This window comes from Apteryx rowi, unplaced genomic scaffold (genome assembly GCF_003343035.1).
Source record: "Apteryx rowi isolate R43461 unplaced genomic scaffold, aptRow1 scaffold_1317, whole genome shotgun sequence".
NCBI lineage: Eukaryota > Metazoa > Chordata > Aves > Apterygiformes > Apterygidae > Apteryx > Apteryx rowi.
In genome coordinates this window covers 70033-72614 of record NW_020447550.1, presented here as the reverse complement: position 1 = coordinate 72614, position 2582 = coordinate 70033, and positions in this window count along the sequence as shown.

The window sequence follows — 2582 nt, the reverse complement described above, 5'->3', positions numbered from 1 at the left end:
CTCCTGCAGCTCATATGACATTGGTGCAATCTCTGTGGCTGTCTTGTACCCTAGAGCACCCCAAATAATACAGCAGAGCTATTTATAGGAAAATGAATTTTGCAGTCTGATCAGCTGAATACTTTAAATTCAATTGACTAAGGATCTATCTTGTTGCCTGCATAAAGAGTTCTGGAGCCAGTTCAGAAGCCTTCAAATATCCTGCCTGAACTCAGTCACAAGTCTATTTTTAGCTCTGTGTCATATGTGCCAGAATCATACCACTTGACAAAGGCACATATCTCCTGTATGTGCTGTACCATTTCAACAAGCTCCATGTAGATATATTAGAGCATATCAAGTATCCATTCTTTCTGGTTATGAGTCAGTACCAAAGCACAGCATATTAAATGGTGAAACAACGTAGGCTTATAAGGTCCTTCCCATATTTTAGATTCCTGAGGGAGATTAAAAGGTTCAGAGCTGTTCTGATTCTAGCCATTGACAGACTTGAGGCTTGTCAGGAGGGATCAGTTAGGGAAGGACTCTCTGAGTCCTAGTCTGAATCTCAACTTTAGCTCTCCAGCATCTGGGGGAATCAGAAGAAGGGATCCATATTCATTTCTGGAATATGGCAAAGGAGAGAAAAACCAATCCGGAGCAATAGGCTGCCATGGTTTGAGACCAAACGGAGAGTGTGAAAACTAAACGGCCTCAAATACAAAAACACTTTTAGTCACAGACATATTTAGTGTTAATGAGTGACAAGAATTCCCTGTTCCATGAGAAAAGATAGGTGTGTCARCATAATGGTTTCTAATATGACCTTCCTTTCTCACAGGGGAGGACAAAGCAGTCCAGAAGAAAAGGTCAGGCAGGTCAGCATAGCAGTTCTAGCTGTGCTGTGCATAATCTGTGGACAAGATCATGGGGTCCCCTCAGTTACTCCTCAGGTACTCCTGGAGTGTCTCCAGGGGTCTTTTCTGTGTGGGGGCTTGTCTGTGTCTCTCCACAGAGTACTCCTGACCACATCAGTTATAGGACTGAGTAGAGAATTCAGATTGGCTCATCCAGATTCCCATAGTGCCTAACAATCAGCTGTCACCTCACTGGTACTCAATCTTCCCCTCTCCAAGGTTCTCTGAAACTCCCAGAGTGATTAACAGATTGTTTACCCATAAATTACTCCCCCATTCTTGTAACCAGGCCCAACCCATGCTAGCTGCCACACAGGCTCATATTCGGAGGCTCTGACAGTGGCAAGAGGAGCTGGAATCAGTCCTCATAAGTGCATTCTTCTTGATAAAAGAAGGAACAATACAAATTGTTCTTGGAATTTGTTTTTTGGCCTGTCAACAGGATCATCTGGATTCATTGTGGATGTTGAGATTACAGCTCTCMATCTAGCAGACAGAAGCACAAAAAACCTAGGATGGGGAAGCAAAGGCTGAGCCCACTGCACTGCTTTGAAGTGCTCTGTTCAAAGACATGTGCTGGATGTCTGATTTCCTCAGCTAGGTAGACTGGAAAAGCAGGGGAAGGCTAGGAATAGGACCAGAGTCAGCTGGAAAGTGTGTTTAAGTGTGACACAATGCTGATGTCTCAGTTAAACACAGTGACTGCATGTGTTTGTGGCCATCGTCCCATGGACTTTGAGATTTAAGGCTATGGATTGTATGAAGAACTCCAGAACTGGGTGGTCATAGAAAGAACAGCTCCACTTTTCAGTCTCAAGCTGTTTCATATTCAGCGCATCTACCTATTCTATTAAGAGTAATGTCTACACACCAGCCACTGTAGAGGGAGGGAGAACTTTGGTCACTATTCTGATGACTTGTTCTGGCTCCATTTCAGCTACCCTATAATCTTCCTGGTTCTCAAATGAGATTTTCTGTGCTGACTTGATGATCATTTGGCACAAGAACTTCACAGATCTTGAAGAGTATCGGCTTGACAGAGCCTTTTTCATTCCATTATTGTATTGTCTGCTGAGTGGCAGCAAGAACATCGAGATCATTATGATAATGTACAATGAACTGCACTATGTGCCAGTACAGTGACAGCACATCAATACTATCAGCATTGAAATAGAGACCAAACAGAACTAGCACATCTCATTTCACTTGGGAAGGAAAATGTGAAGTCATACCTGCAGCTCTGGAGGGCTCTGGTATCTTAAGAAAGCACATCATTATGGGGCCCCTATTCGCACATGAATTAGTACAGAGTCGAGGTTGGCAATGGCCTTCATGGTTTTCAGGGTGCTCCTGTGATGTATTGGSTTGGTGTAGGAGGTATATTTTGTAGCCTCATTAGAAAGGTTGTACAGGTTTTCAAAAGAGATCTGAAAGTGGTTATATTGTATGTTAAAACCGCAACTCAATACACTGCAAACTGTGATCAGTCACATAACCCAGGCCTTCCTGGACAAGCTGGAAGCACCAAAAAAGCATGACAGCTTTGGGGTTGTTTATATTCAAAGAGAAAGCTTTAAATGAAAGAGAGATGTGTCATACTGTTAAGGAAATTTCCACCATACTCTAGTTTTGGCGGAGGAAGAACATGCAAGGTCATGGCGCCCTCCAAGCAGAACATTCCATTTG